At 49.1% G+C, this 19,283-nt stretch overlaps 1 protein-coding gene across 3 annotated transcripts in view; it reads right to left on the bottom strand.

The window, feature by feature from the left end:
• The window catches only part of USP50 (ubiquitin specific peptidase 50), a 290,206-nt gene that overhangs the window by 204,264 nt on the left and 66,659 nt on the right, over window positions 1–19,283 (bottom strand). The window contains exon 1 of one of the 3 annotated variants that reach the window (XM_085646340.1): window positions 9,185–9,231. The exons of 1 other annotated variant lie outside the window; for it this stretch is intronic. The gene's annotated coding sequence lies outside the window, so the exon portion shown is untranslated. Of the gene's footprint in view, window positions 1–9,184; window positions 9,232–19,283 lie in introns of those variants that run through there. One more of the 3 variants, XM_085646341.1, reaches the window with a different exon arrangement.

Raw genomic sequence — 19,283 nt, 5'->3', positions numbered from 1 at the left:
CTGCACTTATAAAGCCTGGAGAATCGACTCAAGGGTTTGTAGGGGGTGTCCTGCTCATGCAGGGCACCCTCACACTTATAAGCTAGCACCCTGCCTTCAGGATTGAAAGGCCCACCCTATGGGTGAGGCAATGAACTGAACCCCTCCTTGTATATATACCGTTTATTGGTGCAGAGAGAAAACCCACACCACAGTCGTGCCAGGCGCAGCTAGCCCCCAACTGTCAGATCCTAGAACGCTCAACCTACATAAAACCCCACAGTGTCATAATGGAATCTACAGCCCCATCCTAGCTAAGGCTGCCTAAGTACATCACAACACATCTCCCCACCTTATAACAAAAGACAATATCCCCTCAAACCATGCTCATCAGTGCCCCCACACTCTTCCCCAATGACCTCCCCCCAGGTCCCTGAACCCACATTGGTATTATTTTGTGTTTTTTTGCTTGTTTTGTTCAATCAATAACGCATACTCCTGTAACTAACCAGGAGTCTTCCTCATCTTTACCACCCTCTTACCCTGTGTTGAAGAATGTGAAGTGGACTGTGAAGACACCATAGAAGACTGTGAAGTGGGCTGTGAAGACACTATAGACCCATCTCCCTTTTCCAATCTGTCAGTCACATCAGATGCCCCACTTCTCCCTTGCCCCACATCCTCATCCAACCCACTCAACCAAGGCAAACTAGATTCAAACATTAACCCCTTTGTACCATCACTGCCTTCACCTTGTCTCTGATACAAGGCCACACGCTTGAGATTCCATGTCTGTCCATTCTGTAATCTGACCCAATTTCCACCTACAGCTTTGACCTTAGAGGGTACCCGAAATTTGGACAGCCCCTTACCAGAACCTCTAGGCTTGACTTTCACCCAATCACCCACACCAATGAACCTCTTCCTTTCCGTCTCTTCAGAAGCACACTCTGGTTTTTGCTCAATAACCTTTCCGCATCCAAGACGGGACTTGTTTGGTGCTTGCTAGTCTGCCCTGCATCATCTCAAAGGGAGTCAGGCCCATACTCTCATTCATTGTAGTGCGGTAAGCACAAAACCACAACATGATTTTAACCGCACACTGAACAGCTAATCGAGCACTCGATGCAAGTTGCATGATTCCTTTCACCATTTTTATCAACCTTTCCACCAGACCATTGCCCTGGGGGTTATACAAAGAAGAACAAACATGCTTCACGCACAAAGTTGCCAAAAGGACCTCTTCTGAAACAAACTAAGTTCTATTTTCTCACCTAATACATGAATCGTCGAATACGTCTTAATATTTCTCATGAAAATCACCTCCAACCACTTTGACTTAGCATCCACCAACATAGCCGCAAACCTTTCCTGTTCAGGAAGCATAACAAAAGGTCTAATAAAGTCCAGGCAAACCTTCTCCCATACCTCTCCAGCTTCAGCAACATGCTTCTCTTCCTGCAAACACCACAAACCAACCCTCAAATGCTTCTCAGTGTCTCTGCAGGCTTCACAATTCACAACCCATTCTCTCACTTGCTTGTCCATGAGCGGCCAACAAAACTTCTCCCGCAACATTTTGATGGTCATCTTTTGACCCAAGTGCCCCTTATGGACCTAATTAATCAACCTAGACATGAGACCACAAGCTGGAACAATCCTCTCATTCGGTGAAAGCAAACCTTTGTCATGCACTGTCAATTCATCAATCACCTTGAGGAACCAACTCACACCCACAGGTAAAACACTTTTTCTCTTTGACCCCGTTCTGACTAAGTTCATCACCACACCAAGAGTCATGTCTTGTTCCATGGCACATATCCAATCTCCCTCTGAAATGGCACCCTTCAACTCTTCCACAACATCCTCCAATGTAGCAACTGCTTCATTAATCACGAATTCCACAACCTCTGCAGCTTTGTCTGGCAACCAGGACAGGCAATCAGCCACTCTATCCTTCTAACCTGTGACATGCTCTAACCTACAATCAAACTCTTGTACCCTCACTGCCAACCATGGCAATCTTCCTGAACAATTCTTAATGCAGCAAGGAACTTAAACCTTTAGCAGTGGTTTGTGATCTTTTCTCAAAGAAAATGCCTTACCCCATAAGGACACCATGAAGTCGCTTTTTGCCCACGCAGCAGCCAATGCTTCACGCTCAATTACAGAATAATTCCGTTCAGCAACTGTCAGTGACCATGAAGCAAAAGCCATAGTGCTCTTCACCTTACCCTGCTGCTGTGCCAAAACAGCTCCTACTCCAACTGCACTTCCGTCCACCGTAGCAATGATTCTTAACTCAGCTTGAAACGGTGCAAATACATCTGCGTTAGCAATCTAATTCCTAATTACAGAAAAAGCTGTTTGTTGTGATTCTCCCCACACAAATTTCCTGCCGTTCCTCAGTAATTTTAAAGGCTCTGTCTTGTGCACAAAATCCCTCACAAATTTTGAATAGCATTCCACAAGACCCATAAATGATCTGAGGGTATCCCTGTCATATGGGATTTTAGAGTTCACAATGGCACTTACCAAATTGGCTTTAGGTTTTACACAATCCCTAGTAATCAAGTAACCTAAATACTCCACCCCCTGAAGAAGAAAAACACGCTAAAGGTCAAACCAGCACATCCAATCCGTGTCAAAACATCGTCCAAAATGTTGTTGTGTTCTGCAATATCCTCTCCCAAAAATCAAAATGTCGCACTGAAATACCACAGCTTTATCCAACCCTGACAAAATCCCCGTCATCATCCACTGAAAAACGCTCATAGCTGAACACAACCCAAAATGAAAGCTTGTAAAACTGTATAAAAGACGTAAGATGCTTAGAGTCTGCATGTAGCTCAACTTGATGGTATGCACTCCTTAAATCAAGTTTTGAAAAATACCTCTCTTAGACACCATCAGCACCATCTCCCCGATATTGGGTAACAGGAAATTGTCCATGATGACACTTTCATTAATACTCCTCAAGTCGACTCAGAACATGAAAGACCCATTAGATGTTTTGGTAATGACAATCGGAGATAACCACTCCACCACTTCCACCACCTCAATAACTCTGTCATCCAACATCTGTTTGATGAGTTGTTTGACCTTCCCTCTAGCAGCCATGGGTACCTTCCTGGCAAAATGTCTCACAGGCACCGCATGTTTTAAATTTTTTATTTCATATACATAGTCTTTAGCCACTCCTATCACGTCTGCAAAGATTTCCTTATGGTGCGACAAAACGATCTTCACAATGTCATCTTCAATTACCATCACCTGACTTGGAGCCCTTGGATTAACCATGATGTTGAGGTTATATTGGTGAGACCAACCTAAAATGGGAGGGCCCTCTGCAGCCACATAGACCTTGCCAGGCATCTGTCTCCCAGCAAATTTGATCAATCCAGACATAAAGCCTATGACGCCTATATCTGCTCCTTAATACCCCTTTCAGGATGACATTGGACACCGTTAGATGATGTTCCTGCCAAGTAGCTAAAGATAAATCCATGGGAATAATAATATACAAGGACCCGATATCCACCATCCAGGACACCTCTTTCTCATTAATGTCAATAATTGCTTTGGTCGTACCTTCCACCTCTCACCATCTCCAGTTGCCCCAGTGCTATTTTCCTGTACCATGAGCATCCTGAATTCCAATTTATCTTCCTCCACCACAGCCACCTGCTTGTCCCCGAACTTGCACATGTGCGCAAAATGACATTTTTTAAATCACATTTGAGACACTCTTTGCCTGTGGCAAAGCACATCTTAGAATCAGCCATGTGAAAGTTGCTCCCACACCTATGGCAAAAGCGAGTAGAAAACCTCCCTAGCCCAGACACCCTCCCCCTTGTGTTACTACTCTTAAAGGAACTTCCTCTGGCCCAGTGAGTCTTGCCCTTAATAGCATATACTTGATCATTATTCTCAGTCAATAAGGCACGTCACTGGGCTAAGTGTCTAAATTGATGTTTGTCAATACTCGCATACACCTTTCAAACTCCTCCACCATCTTTGCAATAGCCACAGTGTTCTTCAAAGTGGGACTTTTTGCAGCCCATAACCTTTCTTGGATTTTCTTACTATTACTTTGCACAATGAGTTGATCCCTTATTATCTCCTCCGTCATCAACCCAAACTGGCACTTAGCAGGCAGCTCATTTAACTGTGCTACAAAATCATCTATTGACTCTTCGGCACATTGTGGCTAAGCCTGGGCGGTTAACTCCACTTCGCCAGCGGAATTTGCAGAGTTGTTAGCACTCCACACTTTGCTTGGAGTGCGAAGTTTTGCAAAAAACTCCGACACCCACCGCGGAGCGGAGTTTACTGCCGCCGTCTAAAATAAAATGCAATTTGCCTGGATACGGGAGCTCCTCGGTACAGGCTCTTCCAGCACGCAGTTTGACATACGGACTAGTTCTCCTCAGTTCTTGCTGTTAGTTGACTTTCTCCAGAGGATCGGGAGCGGAGAGCGGAGGCTTCTGACCTGTGTCAGCGTGCAGCCAGGATCATGACAAAGATGGCTAGAGTTTGGCAGACTGCACCTTTGTACCCCCATGTGAAGGTAAGGTGACCGTCCTGCTGGGATTGGGAGGGAAAGTAATGCTTTATTTCACTCAGGAGTGGGGTGGTTGCTCTTGTTCTGAGCAGCGCGCACTTTTGCATACTAGCAGCTGCTTCTAGCTGCACTTGTATCCGGGCCCGGGGTTTCCCAAATGTAATGAGCTTCAAGATCTCAGGGGCATTTGTGAACTACGCTACGGCCGAGCAAACCAGCGTTTAAGTTAGAAAACTAAGCATTCAAATTCTATCTGTGTTTTGTTTGCTTTACTGTGAGTAACTCAACAGTCGGTGCACTCTTGTTGTCCCACTGGATACGCAATCAGGTTGTGTGCATTGCAGTCATCAGACTTTAGTCAGTTTTTCGAGATGAGCCAGGCTGTTTGGGGCTGAACGGTGCTGCATCCTGCCCTATCATCCCAGCAAATAGCCTAGGGCTGGCACGTTTGTTTAAGTGCGGTGGCGGTTTGCGGTTACCAGTGTGTACTCTGGTGGCTTGAGTTGTGACACGAATTGCATCATATTGGGTGGAGTGGGCCCTGCGTGGTTTTAGAGTCCTCTGTTGTGGTTGTGTGGTTAGCAGCGGGCTCTCATGCCGGTGGTTCAGGACAGAAGCGCAATCGAGACCCATTGGGGGTCGATTGAAATTTCCTTCGTGTAAGGGTTGGAGTGCCGGGATTGGTGCCATACTGATAGCAGAACAGCAATATGTGTGGCATTTTAGGGATGACTAGGTGCATGACAGGTTCGTGACTGCAGAGGGGGTCAGAACGAAGTATAATAAATACAAAAGCAAATGTGACTGCCTGCCCTCATTGTAATTTTGTACAGGAATGTTTCCACTTCCAGAAAGTAGTTAATTACATCTCAGAGTGCCCATCTGTAAGTGTGCTTTTCCAAGACTATTTTGATTACTTTATTCAGGTGATATTTTTGATGGCGGAAAATAAATATGCAGACAATCGCTTTTCAGAATAATTTCTAAATTCCTTTGTGGCTCATTTGCACTATCTACTGTCAACAGGTAGTATAGATCATCTCTTATTGACCGTGAAATATTTTAGGAGCAACGACTGCATTCAAATCAAGGTCTGAAATTGTATCTCTTAGTCAGTTTAAGTTACTTCGTTAGGTTGCAGAACTCTGCGGAATCTCACTGAATTTTTTGGTAACCCCGCGTAATTCTGCGGAGTCAAACTCCGCGAACTCCGCCCAGGGTTAGCTGTGGCTGCAAATAAAACTTGTGACGATGCATGACCACATTTACTTGCTTCGCAAACCTGGTATGCAACAGCCTGGTTGTAAACGTCCTCAATGTCTTCTCTTTGAGCATTCCAGGCTTGTGGTAAGTATTTGAAGAGATGTTGACCCTCTTTGCCCAAACACCCCAACAACAATGCTTTCTTCCTCACAGCTGGAAATCTGGAGCCGTCTAGGGCCAATAAATAATGTTTAAAGCTCTCAATCCAGTCCTCCCACTCAATAGGAGTTCACTAGGAAAGGTGGAGGCGTATCAATAGATAAGTTCACACTCATTTTCCTCTGTGAGTAAATAAGTGTCAGTAACTTTTATGAGAAAGATACACAATAGTGAAGAAGCAATAATGTCAACAAGAGCTGGTACCTTAGCACTGTGCGTGTCACTGAGGGTGCTGTATAACTGAAGGTAACATGAAGCAGGACACGCCTAGCATAAAATGTGTGTATCAGTGAGTATAGCACAAAAATACAAATACAGCTGCCCAAGTGTGCGTTTCACTGACCATACTTGGGGCAGGACACACCATATTATAGGTGTATGTGTCTCTGAATTTCAATGGCAATAATAAAACAAAGTCTAGGACATGCTGAGAAGTAAGTGTGCGTGTCACTGAGCAAGAAGACTCCGCTCCCGTATAACCCCAATAGAGGTTACCGCTCCAGTAGTCAAAACCAGAAGATGAAGCCATGCCTCCTAACTGCACGTTGGAGTGCACTGGCTCATCGCGCTCACTGGAAGAAGAATAGCTGCGATGTAGCGGATAAGCCGGCAATGAGTGAATTAAAAACAAAGATCCAGGAAAGTGCTAGCAGCAGAAATTATTCACAGCAGGCAAAGAATAGAACGCGAGGGACGCGTGTCACTAGCTCTGCGAAGCTACTATGATAATGAGTCACATCCTCCCTGAGGTGCCTGTTGCTCACTGCGCAGTGCTAAAATGTATACTGCATCACAGTCTCACCAGACAGGCCTGATACACCGACATGTAGGACGAAGTGTAGACCACTCAGCTATAAAGCTTCACCCAGCGAGCCTTTTCGTACAGCTCTCGTAGCCTTCTAAACCAGCTGAAAACAGAAAACTGTGCTGTCCACAAAACATGCACCCCTCTGGCCTGTAGCTGTATACTCCACAGCAGATAAGAATCAAGTACCACTGTGATGGTTGAATAAAGCCAAAATCACTGCACCTGGGTTTGTGGCTGGGTATGGCTCTCTCTGCTCCGTCTGGATGGCTGGCATGTATTCCTGCAATCGTCGCCAAAATTGTAATGAACTGAACCACTCCTTGTAGATATACCATTTATTGGTACAGATAGAAAACCAACGCCACAGTCGTGCCAGGCGCAGCTAGCCACCAACTGTCAGATCCCAGAACCCTCAAATGATCCCACAGTGTTATAATGGAATCTGCAGCCTCAGCCTAGCTAAGTTTGCCTAAGTACATCACAACAGGTGACTTATAGGTTTTAAGTGCAGTGAACTCAGATATAAGGAAACCTATATTGGTTGTGAGGGGTGCTAGCACCGGCTCACGCGGGCAGCAATGGCTGGCCTGTAGTCACAGTTTGAGTGGTCTCTCATGGTTGGCATAATACATGCTGCAGCCAATGGGAGACCCCTGGTTTACCTATGCCCTGGGTACCTTAGTACCATGTACTAGGGACTAAGAAGGGTACACCAGTAGCCAATTGGGAAAGTACCAAAGTACTTCCCATAGTCAGATTTAGGGAGAGAGCACAGTGATTGGGGTCCCGATTGGAAGGATCCCAGACAGGCTAGTCAGAAAACAGAATAACACCAGCATAAAGTGGGGGTAGCCATGAAAGCAGATCCTCCTTTCCTACATATCTAGTTATCTGTACATCAAGTATGCAAATCACCACGACCCATTTTCAGTGTTTCACAAAGTTATTCTTTGCCACCTGTCTATTGTGTCATGAATTGTGTAAAGCCACAAACCTGCTAAGTAGTGAGGCAGGACACTTCCCAAAAGGCAGTGTTCTCCAAATACTTCATAGCATATGCAATTAGTAACAAGGTAGAAGTGCTGATGTCCTCAACCATCTGGGCACAGGACATGCTGGGGTTCCTCCTTGTAATCATCTTCTGAATCAGTTCTTCTGCCCTGTTTCATTAAAAAATGGATGCCCACAAATAAAGTCACCCAATCACGCCACCTTTTTGGGATGGGTCAGACTATCCAGTGTAAGAATATCACTAATTGTTCACTGGTCTGCCAAATAACAACAAACAAGCATGGTACCCTATGCATGTGCTCCATAGTTTGCACCACCTGGCGTTTAGATTCCACGACCAATTTAAAAATGCACTAAGACTTAGAAAGTGGCACGTGGTTGTGCGACCCTGCTAGACTATATGAACTATTTGCCCGTGATCGAGGTACTTTGGAGTGCTTCTTTATGGAAACTGTGGGGCTGAACACCATTAGAAATTCAAACTTCTTGAAGTCTCATGAGATTTCGATAACAGTGAACATGTTTCTCTTTATTTTTAATTATTTGGGGGGAGGGATTTGCAAAGCACTGCTTCAGAAGCTGGGGTGGAGAGATAAATCTAAAGGGGAAAATAATCATAATCAATGAGGGGAAACCAGACAATTATCTAGTGTGTGGCACTGGTTATATGTGGAGGTGGGTGAAATATTCCGTTCCGATGGCAGAATTGGCAGAATTTTGGCAACTCTGCATTACTTGTGTAACGCAGAGTTCCTGCCAAATTCCGGCGACTGCCACGTAGCAGAATATTTTCTTGTGGGCACACCAAAACGGTAAGTTGGTGATCGCAAGCGAGATTTGACATCCCCATGTGTGATTTTCAGTCCAATTCGGGTGGTCGCATTCTCAGCACTAAATCACTGGGCAAAGTGCTTATTTTCAGCCATTGGCAGACCTCTGTGGAATCTCACTGAGTTTTTCTGTAACTCTGCGAAATTCCGCTGAGTCAAATTCTGTGAGTTCCACCCAACCCTAGTTATATGGCAAGCACCCTCCTACATAGATCCTGAGGCATGTGGAAAAGTCTTTCAGGAGATCCATTAAAGTCAACAGACAAACTGGTGATGCGAAGACAATAGCTGGACTTAGGGGTCTGGCCAACCTGGCAGTGTATCACAGTAACGTGCACACATGTGAGCTGGAGTTGTCAGTGAACTATTTTGCATCATCTAAAACCTCATCTGCGCCCTTGTTAAATCCTTGAACTTAAGTGACCTGTGGATGGATTTGAGCGTTCACTGATTCCACATTCTGCCCTGGAAAGAAGCAGTGTAAAATGAAACTTAAAGCATAAAAAGACGATTTTCCCACAGATTCAGATGTGCCAACAATATTGACCTTTAAGTGTATTCCACACTTACCTCAGCTTTGCATCGACTCTAGGGCTATGTTCCTATACACGCTATGCTTGGTGACTGTGGATTCTTGTGGGAGCATCACAATCACGGTGACATCACAATGCTCGCTCGCTGTCAAGGACCCTCTTCCCTGCTGACCTCTGACTGAAGGTCAGACAAGAGCATCGTTTCTGGAAACGCTCTTCCTACTTCCGCAAGAGTTTCTTTCAACATCTGACAGTCACATTAATGCCATCCAGAAATCCTGTAGGATTTTTTTGGCCATGGGTTTTTGTTGGTATGTGAGTAGTGTTTCGGCATTAAAAGAAGACATCTTTGCACTTTATTTAGTTTGATATGTGCTCTCCCAGTCGCTTTACAAAAGCGCTTTGAGCCCTAAGGCACACTAGGAAAATGTGCCACCTTGGTATAACAGCCATAATGTGGGTAGCTAGGGTCCCTCGTACTCCTGGAACCTGGTACCACGGCACCTGCTGCACTATTGATAGCTGCCCCCTTGCTTTATACTGTAGTATTTTTCCTGCCCCTGCACGTACATGCCTACTGTGAGAAGTTGGCCTGATATGTAGTGCGCACTATTCTAGTGATCACTGTGTATCATTCCAAACGACCCTTATTGATGATTGGTTGTAAGTCAACCTTATAGACCAGCTATCCTAGTAGCGTGGATACGAGCAGTCTTAGGCTAAACTCTAGAGGGCGTGTTAAGCCAGCTGTTTACCATCACATATACCCCTTGAACATCAAGTGAAAGGACACCACACAAGTTGTTATGAAAATAAAGGATATTTATTTATAACAAGACTACCCTGGCTCTTTATGAGTCAGGGAGCTAAGCACAATACAAAACTCTTAGGAAAATACTACTGGTTGCACAATTTACACAAATGCCCGAGGGGCACGGGAAACCATCTACACTTACAGGGAAATGCGAATGGATAGAGTCTGGAGGTACTGATTCCGGAGTGTTCCGATCAGTGGGACTAAACGAAAAAGGAACTAGACACTTGTAGAGCGAACCTGCGATGGAGCACTGAAATGCTCAAGTTACCTAGCCCAGAGGCTGCGGCTGCGTGAAGTTCGGCAAGATGTCGGGAGTCCTCGTGTAGTCTCAGGAGCCTGAAAGAAGAAGTTGCTGGCAGGCGACCAGTGACGATGTTCGGAGCGATCCAAGCCTGGATCGGTGATGAAGGAAACCTGAAAGCAGAGGGGACTCAGTTCTCAACCGCTAGCCAGCGATCGTGTGGGTACCAGGAGGGTACCGGCTGAAGTCACCTCGACCAGGTGAGTGGGTGACGTCGGACTCGGCTGTTCCTCGGACCAGGAGGCGCGGCGGCGACCAGGATGGAGGGCGAGCTGTCCCACGAAGGTGTCTGCTGTCGATGATGCTGAGCCCAGGCAGGGGCAGCGGATCTTGGCAGTGGCAACCCAAGCGGGGGAGTCAAGATGGCGTCGGGAGTGGACCAGGAGGGTCCGTGGTACTCCTCGGTTGGAGGGAAGCAAGAGCCAGTCTGGAGCAACCAGACCGGTGATGAAAACAATCTTGGCGCGTCGTGTAGAGGGCCACAAGCCGGTCGGCAAGTGGTCGGACAACGCGGTGAACAGCAAGGAGCGGAAGGGCCCCCACGCAGATCTCGGAGATGCTGGGGAGGCAGACTTCGATGCTGGAGCTGCTCGGGGTTAGGGCTTCTCAAACCCTAGGTGCACTCACTCGAGGGTCCCTCGGTGGGCGTGCTAGATAAGCGTCGTGCAGGTTCTGAAGATAGCCGGTCCCGCAGGTCTCGTCACACCTACGACTCTCAGCTGGGCTGATGAGGTAGGTAAAAGGTCAGAGATGGCAGGGACTCGGGTCTCGTCGAGCTGGGCAGTCTTGATCCGTAGGAGAGACTTACAGCAAACCGCAAGCGCTTAGATGGTGCCTGCTGGTGCAGGGTGGCTACTCCTTAGCCACAAGGGAGAGTCTTCAGAAATAGTCAAGAGTTCCTTTCGTGGAAAGTGGTTCGTGATTCGGAGTTATCCGATTATCTGATTATCCAATTTGGGAAGGGGACTCGCTCCTACCTTTATTCTAAGAAAAGGGGCTGGCCCGTGACTAGGTTCTACCTATGGGTGGAGCCAGGAGGGGGGTGGTTACACCCCTATCCTTTGTCCGGCTTCGCGCCAGCTCAGGGGCTGGTGTGCCCCCGAAACTGGTTTGAGCCGGGCTATGCACAGTGAGCACCGGGGTGCCACTTGCAATCACCTTCCTTTCAGCCCTGCCTACCTGGAATACACAAACCCTGTCTGGGACGGTGCTAACACCGCCCTTGACAGGAAACCCTTTGTCCAAGCTCCCCTTGCTGGAAGGTCCCCCAGCAGCAGGAGGTCAGACTTATGTCTGGTGGCAGCATCCATTTTGTGATGCTGAGGCTTGAGTCAACTTTAACCGGGGTTCAAGGTTACTTCCATGTCGTGTCCCTCTAAAAGGGGGGAATGCTAACCCCGTCACCAGGACTGGCGAGGGGTTCGTATTCCCATTCGTATGACACCTTACTCGACATGTACAGGTGATGCGATGCCAAAGTTAGCAAATAACCGCAAGGATTATAATGCATAAAAAGTAGTTGGCCCGCGTCACCATGGAACGGCTATTAGGTCTTGGTTCCGCAAGCCGTCGACGGGCTCAGCTCGCGCCAGAGCACCGTCCCACATGATTCCCTGCACTCTGCCTTCAGGATTGATAAGGCCTGCTATAGGAGTGACTGATAGGAATCCATGTGTCCATTTTAGGGTTTAGGTGTAGGAATACTACACCTACAGCAACGGGTGATTACACCACGTGGCCCCAGCTGTCGCGCAGCCAGTTGTGTCAGATTTGGGCGGCCATCCCAGGGGTGGCATAATACATGCTGCAGCCCCTGGTAGGCCCTGGGTACACCGATGCCCTGGATACCTGTGGTATGCTGAGACAGGGACTGACAAGGCGGCCCAGTTCCAATTAGTGGATGCACCTAATGTACATGCGTGTTAATTTAGAGAGAGAACAGCTAGGCTGTGGGTCTGATCGGCAGGCCCACAGCCGGGGAAAGTCGTAAACCAATGAAGCAAAAGCAAAAAAATCTGGGTGATCATAGGATTGCAGACCCTACTCTCCTACATGACCCCCCCCCAAACTTCGGGACAATAAGCTAACCTTGACCAGGTGAGTCTTCTTGCTCTAAGTGGAAATACCTGGAGAGCCCATCTGCATTGCCATGATCAGTGCCAGGTCTATGCTCCACTGTGAAGTCCATCCCCTGTAGGGAAATGGACCACCTAAGTAGTTTGGGGTTTTCACCCTTCATTTGATTTAGCCACAAGAGGGGCTTATGGTCGGTCTGAATCTTGAAGTGAGTGCCAAACAAGTATGGCCTCAACTTCTTCAGGGCCCAAACCACAGCAAAGGCCTCCCTCTCAATAGCTGACCAATTCTTCTCTCTGGGGGTCAGCCTCCTGCTAATAAAAGCTATGGGCTGGTCATGACCATCAAAATTCAGTTGCGATAGAACAGCTCCCACACCCAGCTCCGAAGCGTCTGTTTGGACAATGAATGGTTTGGAGTAGTCTGGACTCTTTAGGATAGGTGCTGTGCACATGGCCTGCTTTAGGTCATCGAATGCCTTCTGACAGCTTGCTGTCCACTGAACTTTTTTTGGCATCTTTTTACTTGTCAGGTCGTTTAGCGGGGTCACAATGGATCCATAATTTCTGACAAATTTCCGGTAATAACCAGTCAGGCCCAAGAAAGCTCGAACCTGAGTCTGGGTGGTTGGAGGAGCCCAGTCCTGGATGGCCTGTATTTTGCTCTCCAATGGTTGAACCTGGCCTCCACCTACAAGGTGGCCCAGGTATACAACCTGTGTCTGCCCTATCTGGCACTTGGTGGCCTTGATAGTGAGGCCTGCCTTCTGCAGGGCCTCTAACACTTTCCTCAGGTGGACCAGGTGATCCTCCCAGGTGGAGCTAAAGACAGCGATATCGTCCAGATACGCCGCACAGAAGTCGTCCAACCCAGTGAGAACTCGATTCACCAGCCTTTGGAAGGTGGCAGGTGCATTTTTCAAACCAAAGGGCATTACCACGAACTGATAATGCCCACCCGGGGTAGAAAATGCTGTTTTGGGCTTGGCCTCCTCAGCTAACCTGATTTGCCAATACCCAGCTGTCAGGTCAAACGTACTTAAGTAGTTGGCCGAGGCCAACCGGTCGATAAGTTCGTCTGCTCTCGGTATCGGGTGGGCGTCAGTCTTAGTGACTGCATTGAGGCCTCTGTAGTCCACGCAAAACCTCATCTCTTTCTTACCGCCCTGGGTGTGAGGTTTTGGCACGAGCACTACGGGACTAGCCCAGGGGCTGTCCGAGGGTTCAATGACTCCCAGCTCCAACATTTTCTGCACCTCCGTCTTGATGCAGTCTCTGACGTGATCAGGTTGCCGATAGATTTTACTCTTCACGGGTAGACTGTCCCCAGTGTCGACCTCATGGGTACACCAATTGGTCTGACTGGGTGTCAGAGAGAACATATGTCGAAAGGATTGAAGAACCTGTTTGCAATCCTTTTGTTGATGTCCAGAGAGGCTGCCACAAAAGACAACACCATCTACTGACCCATCGTCAGGGTTCTGAGAGAGCAGGTCCGGGAGAGGGTCACTCTCCTCTTCCTGTCCCTCATCTGTGGCCATGAGCAAGCCCATGCCCTCCCTGTCGACATATGCCTTGAGCCTGTTTACATGGAGCACCCTGTGGGGGCTCCGGGGAGTTCCCAGGTCTACCAGGTAGGTGACCTCTCCCTTTTGCTCAATGATCGTGTGGGGCCCAGACCATTTGTCTTTGAGTGCTGCCGGGGCCACTGGCTCCAGCACCCACACCTTCTGTCCAGGCTGGTACACAGTCAGGACAGCCTTTTGGTCGTGCCAAGCCTTCTGTAATTCTTGGCTCGCCTCAAGGTTTTTAGACGCCTTTTCCATGTACTCCGCCATCCGCGAGCGGAGACCGAGTACATAGTCCACAATGTTCGATGCCGGCTTTCTGAGAGGTCTCTCCCATCCTTCCTTTACCAAACAAAGGGGTCCCCTTACAGGATGTCCGAACAGAAGCTCAAAAGGGCTGTAGCCAACCCCCTTCTGCGGGACCTCCCTGTAGGCGAACAAGAGGCAGGGGATCAGGACATCCCATCTTCGCCGAAGCTTTTCAGGTAGTCCGTGAATCATCCCTTTTAGGGTCCTGTTGAATCTCTCAACAAGCCCATTGCATTGTGGGTGATAGGGTGTGGTGAATTTGTAGTTGACACCACATTCCTTCCACATAGCAGTCAGATATCCCGACATGAAGTTTGCACCTCTGTCTGAGACGACCTCCTTAGGGAAGCCCACTCTGGAGAACACTCCAAGCAGGGCCCGTGCCACCACAGGTGCTGTGGTGGTCCTAAGGGGAATAGCTTCAGGATACCTGGTGGCGTGGTCCACCACCACCAGTATGAACTTGTGCCCTGATGCTGTCTGGGGTTCCATTGGTCCGACAATGTCGATCCCCACTCGTTCAAAGGGTACCCCCACCACTGGTAGTGGTATGAGGGGGGCCTTTGTCGTGCCACCTGACTTACCACTGGCTTGGCAAGTGACACAGGAGCGGCAAAACTCCTTCGTATCTTCGGACATGTGGGGCCAGTGAAAGTGTGGAACAATTCTGTCCCAAGTCTTATTCTGGCCTAAGTGACCTGCAAGGGGAATCTCGTGGGCCAAGGTGAGAAGGAAACCTCTCAGAGACAAGGGGATGACCAGCCTCCTGGTCGCACCAGGTTTGGGGTCTCTTGCCTCAGAGTACAGGAGTCCATCGTCCCAGTACACTTTGTGGGTACCTGTGGCGTTCCCTGCAGCCTCAGCAGCAGCCTGCTGTCTGAGGGGTTCAAGTGAGGGGCAGTCTAACTGTGCCTTCCCCAGGTCTTCCCTGGAGGGTCCCCCTGAGCCCAGAAACTCAACCTGACCAGGTTCAAGCTCTTGCGGCTCAGTTTCCCTCAGTTCTTTAAGGTCAGCCTCCTCGGAGACTTGATCCACGACCTGGGGCAAGGGGGAAGGCGAAGCCTTACCCTTACTGCTCCTTTTCTTGGAAGGTGTCTGGTCCGTTCTTCCAGGATCCAGCACCTGTTCAGTGGGGCATCTTTTGGCCTGTGACCTGGTCACAGCAAGGACATGTGCTGGCAACCCTAACATTTCCATGTGAGTCCTCTGCTCCACTTCTGACCATTGTGACGTTTCCAAATCATTGCCCAACAGACATTCTACGGGGAGGTCTGAACTAACCACAACCTTTTTCGGGCCACTTACCCCTCCCCAGGAGAAATCAACAACTGCCATACTGTGATTGGTAGTGACGTTGCTGGCATTGGTCACTAGGTAACTGGTACCTAGCATGATCTGTCCAGGGTCCACAAAGTTAGGCGTCACCATGGTGACACTGGCACAAGTGTCCCTGTAGGCCTGAGCCACTTTTCCATTGATCAAAGGTGTCTGTCTGTATTTGCCCAAAGTATTGGGACTGGCATCAGGGGTCATATCCATATCCCCTGTACAGACAAGGACGGCCTGAGTGAGCGTGCCGACTAAGTCGTCACTCCCCTCGGTTCCCAAGGTTAACCCAACTAATGCCTTGGGAGGCGCACTACCACTGCTGACTGTACTAGGGGGTGCAGGTGCCTTAGGGGCTGCAGTGGTAGGAGTTTGCCCTCCTTTCTTGGTGCACTCACTAAACCAGTGAGTCTTACTTTTACAGTATTGGCACCACCTTTTTGACTGGCCTTCTTGAGTCTTCTTCTTCTGTGAAGCCTGACCCCCACCCTCTTTGGTTTGTTGGGGACCTGTCGAAGACTTCTGGTCATTTTGTTCGTTCTTGTTACCCTTTTGGTCTGCTTTCTTCTGACCACCCTGGTTCTGATTCTGGTTCTGCTTGACCCTTGTTCTGACCCATCTGTCTGCCTTCTTTCCCAATTCTTGGGGAGAGGTCAGATCCGAGTCGACAAGGTGCTGATGCAACAATTGGTTCTGACAGTTGTTTAAAATCTGTTCTCGCATGATAAGATTGTACAATCCTGTGTAATCAGTAACCTTGCTACCCAGTAACCAGCCTTCCAAAGCCTTAGTGGCACAATCGACAAAGTCAGCCCAATCCTGAGACTGAATTTTCTGGGTGTCCCGGAACAGCACCCGGTACTGTTCCGTAGTTAAGCCGAACCCATCAATCAGTGTGTTCTTCAGGACCTGGTAGTTGTTAGCATCCTCAGCTCTTGTAGTGAGGAGCTTGTCCCTTCCTTTACCTTCAAAGGAAAGCCACAGTATAGCTGCCCACTGACTTGGGGGGACGCACTGGACAGTGCAGGCCCTCTCCAAGGCAGTTATCCACTTGTGGATGTCGTCCCCTTGTTTAAAGGGGGGCACGATTTTACTCAGGTGTCTAGTGTCTATACCCCTGTCTTTCTCTCTATTGAGAATGCTGCCACCAGTGGGATCTAACCCACTTAATTTCGGCTCTCGGGCTAAGGCAAGTCTTTCTTTGGCGAGGGCAAGTTCTTCCCGCTCGATCCTCAGATTGACCTCCCGCATCTTCGCTTCATGCTCCCTCCTCTGAGGGGAAGTCATTCCTCTCTGAGAAGGTGCCTGAGAGACATGTGTATGAACCGATCTGCCAGAGCCTCTGGAGAGAGACCTAGCTCGTCCGTTCCCAAGGTTAAGCCTGCTTGAGCGTGGGCCCGGGGCTCCCCCAGTTCCATTCTCATGCCTGCTTAAGTTGGTCCTTGTAAGCCTGCCGACTACCACTGGACCTTTGTCTGCCTCGTCTCCCGATAACTCGTCCTCGTCCTCCTCCTCTGTGTGGAGGTCGAGGTCTGGGTCACCGAGGGTTCCCTCTAAGGGAGGCATGTTCCCATCTGCACTGGGGGGACCTGGGTTAGAGGACCTCCTAGCATCGTACGCCTCTAAGAGACCTATCAGTATTGCGATGGTAGGGTTAGAACCCTGGTTTAGCTTCCTGGAGGCACACAGTTGTCGCATCTCCTTGAAGCTAAGAGTTGCATATCGTGACACGACCTGTGGAGGGTCACTGACCACTAAGGGAGTCCCTGCAGACTCTCCGTGGACCGACATGCTTTTCTAGTGAGGTGTAAGTGTTGCACCTACCTACACTATGGGTTTACCTACTGATCCCTTGCTAAGAGTTGTAGTCAGGGTGTGCTAAGCCCTGTTACACTACAACAGCCGGTTCAGTAGAACTCGGAGTATTCTAAGTTAAGTTATATGTACCTGGGTACTTATGTGATCTTTCACTGCGATATTCTTAGGATACGTGTGTGGTAAAACAACAGCAAGCTCAAATCCCAACCGCTGCTCACCAATGTGAGAAGTTGGCCTGATATGTAGTGCGCACTATTCTAGTGATCACTGTGTATCATTCCAAACGACCCTTATTGATGATTGGTTGTAAGTCAACCTTATAGACCAGCTATCCTAGTAGCGTGGATACGAGCAGTCTTAGGCTAAACTCTAGAGGGCGTGTTAAGCCAGCTGTTTACCATCACATATACCCCTTGAACATCAAGTGAAAGGACACCACACAAGTTGTTATGAAAATAAAGGATATTTATTTATAACAAGACTACCCTGGCTCTTTATGAGTCAGGGAGCTAAGCACAATACAAAACTCTTAGGAAAATACTACTGGTTGCACAATTTACACAAATGCCCGAGGGGCACGGGAAACCATCTACACTTACAGGGAAATGCGAATGGATAGAGTCTGGAGGTACTGATTCCGGAGTGTTCCGATCAGTGGGACTAAACGAAAAAGGAACTAGACACTTGTAGAGCGAACCTGCGATGGAGCACTGAAATGCTCAAGTTACCTAGCCCAGAGGCTGCGGCTGCGTGAAGTTCGGCAAGATGTCGGGAGTCCTCGTGTAGTCTCAGGAGCCTGAAAGAAGAAGTTGCTGGCAGGCGACCAGTGACGATGTTCGGAGCGATCCAAGCCTGGATCGGTGATGAAGGAAACCTGAAAGCAGAGGGGACTCAGTTCTCAACCGCTAGCCAGCGATCGTGTGGGTACCAGGAGGGTACCGGCTGAAGTCACCTCGACCAGGTGAGTGGGTGACGTCGGACTCAGCTGTTCCTCGGACCAGGAGGCGCGGCGGCGACCAGGATGGAGGGCGAGCTGTCCCACGAAGGTGTCTGCTGTCGATGATGCTGAGCCCAGGCAGGGGCAGCGGATCTTGGCAGTGGCAACCCAAGCGGGGGAGTCAAGATGGCGTCGGGAGTGGACCAGGAGGGTCCGTGGTACTCCTCGGTTGGAGGGAAGCAAGAGCCAGTCTGGAGCAACCAGACCGGTGATGAAAACAATCTTGGCGCGTCGTGTAGAGGGCCACAAGCCGGTCGGCAAGTGGTCGGACAACGCGGTGAACAGCAAGGAGCGGAAGGGCCCCCACGCAGATCTCGGAGATGCTGGGGAGGCAGACTTCGATGCTGGAGCTGCTCGGGATTAGGGCTTCTCAAACCCTAGGTGCACTCACTCGAGGGTCCCTCGGTGGGCGTGCTAGATAAGCGTCGTGCAGGTTCTGAAGATAGCCGGTCCCGCAGGTCTCGTCACACCTACGACTCTCAGCTGGGCTGATGAGGTAGGTAAAAGGTCAGAGATGGCAGGGACTCGGGTCTCGTCGAGCTGGGCAGTCTTGATCCGTAGGAGAGACTTACAGCAAACCGCAAGCGCTTAGATGGTGCCTGCTGGTGCAGGGTGGCTACTCCTTAGCCACAAGGGAGAGTCTTCAGAAATAGTCAAGAGTTCCTTTCGTGGAAAGTGGTTCGTGATTCGGAGTTATCCGATTATCTGATTATCCAATTTGGGAAGGGGACTCGCTCCTACCTTTATTCTAAGAAAAGGGGCTGGCCCGTGACTAGGTTCTACCTATGGGTGGAGCCAGGAGGGGGGTGGTTACACCCCTATCCTTTGTCCGGCTTCGCGCCAGCTCAGGGGCTGGTGTGCCCCCGAAACTGGTTTGAGCCGGGCTATGCACAGTGAGCACCGGGGTGCCACTTGCAATCACCTT

This window comes from Triturus cristatus, chromosome 3_1 (genome assembly GCF_964204655.1).
Source record: "Triturus cristatus chromosome 3_1, aTriCri1.1, whole genome shotgun sequence".
Classification (NCBI taxonomy): domain Eukaryota; kingdom Metazoa; phylum Chordata; class Amphibia; order Caudata; family Salamandridae; genus Triturus; species Triturus cristatus.
The sequence above is the reverse complement of the archived record's forward strand: the minus strand, read 5'-3'. Positions and strand labels throughout refer to the sequence as shown.